Raw genomic sequence first — 1403 nt, 5'->3', positions numbered from 1 at the left:
CTGGCAAGCACAAGGTCATGAGTTTGATCCCTGGAACAAAAAGAAAAAAACCAACAAACAAATTGAGAGCTATATAAAAGATATAATAAATATGACATGATATTTGTGCTCTGAACTATTAAAAGTATTCCATTTTATTTTATTTTAATCCAGAAAAATAATTTGAAATGAAAGTTAAGAGTATGACTGAATTTTAAGGAGATCACTTTTTTTTAAAATCGGTACCGAGAATCGAACTCATGACCATGCTCTTGCAAGGCAGGCACTTATGCTGTTGAGCTAAATCCCCAGTCCCAGTATCACTGAATTTTAGATAAATATTTCTTTTGTATGTATGTATGCGAGACATAAAATTTTATTTCAAAAATCTATGGGACGGGACTGGGGATTTAGCTCAGCAGCATAAGCGCCTGCCTTGGGATTTAGCTTAGCGGCATAAGCACCTGCCTTGTAAGCAGGCAGTCGTGAGTTCGATCCCTGACACCGATAAAGAAAAAAAATCTATGGGATGCATAATTTTTTTTTTTAAATCTAGAGAATTTAGAACAGCATCACAATAGAAGTACTCAGGAGGCTTTTAGAAATCACCAGGCTCCCCCAGAAGAGACCGAGCCCTTCCCACTCTAAGTTTCCTTTCTGACTGCAGCTCTGATGCTGGATGGCAGCTATGCTGGAAGCCTGGATCCTGCGTAAAATACTAACTGAGGCTCATTCCCTGACAGCAGTGCTTTTTATCAGCTAAACAATTCTGTACATCCAACAAACATGTAGCAATGTCTCAAGACATTTTTGCCACACTAGTGGCAGGAAGAGGGGAATCTAGCATCAGTGGCATGTAATAGGCAAGGCCAGGAATGCTCACAAACATACTAAAAGGTTTAGAACAGCCCCTACAACAGACTTCTTTGGCTTAAGATGTCAACAGTGCCAAAGATAAGAAGCCTTGTTTTGAGGCTGCTCTTCATGTGTGTGTTTGCATGTGTATGTGTACTTGTATGTGCTTGCCGAGGCTGCAGGGCATTCAGCAGACCTAACAATACATTATCAACCCAAGACACCAGCATCTCTTCTGAGAGCCAGACTGGCCCTCTCTGTTTCCTCCCTCTCTCCCTGCTGGAAGAGCTAAGTGCAGTGGGTACCATCTGCATGGTCTTCAGGCTTCTATTCCTCTAGTTCTTTCCTGAGTTTCAGATGGGCTTTGAAAGTTTGAGTGCCAGAGGAAATCAAGCTGTTATTTTTTACTTCCTGGTGCAAAGAAAAAAACGAACTTATTTCTACAGCACAGTGGGATAAACTGCATCACCTGCAAAACAGTGATCAGCTCAAAGATTATGACCATTCCAGAGGTCAAGACCTCATATATGCTTGTCTTCTTGCACGTGCATTGCCTGCTTAGGACACAT

The sequence above is a fragment of the Cavia porcellus genome, unplaced genomic scaffold (assembly GCF_034190915.1).
Source record: "Cavia porcellus strain 051 isolate PalLab524CR breed Dunkin Hartley unplaced genomic scaffold, mCavPor4.1 scaffold_26, whole genome shotgun sequence".
NCBI classification, from domain to species: domain Eukaryota; kingdom Metazoa; phylum Chordata; class Mammalia; order Rodentia; family Caviidae; genus Cavia; species Cavia porcellus.
The sequence above is the reverse complement of the archived record's forward strand: the minus strand, read 5'-3'. Positions refer to the sequence as shown.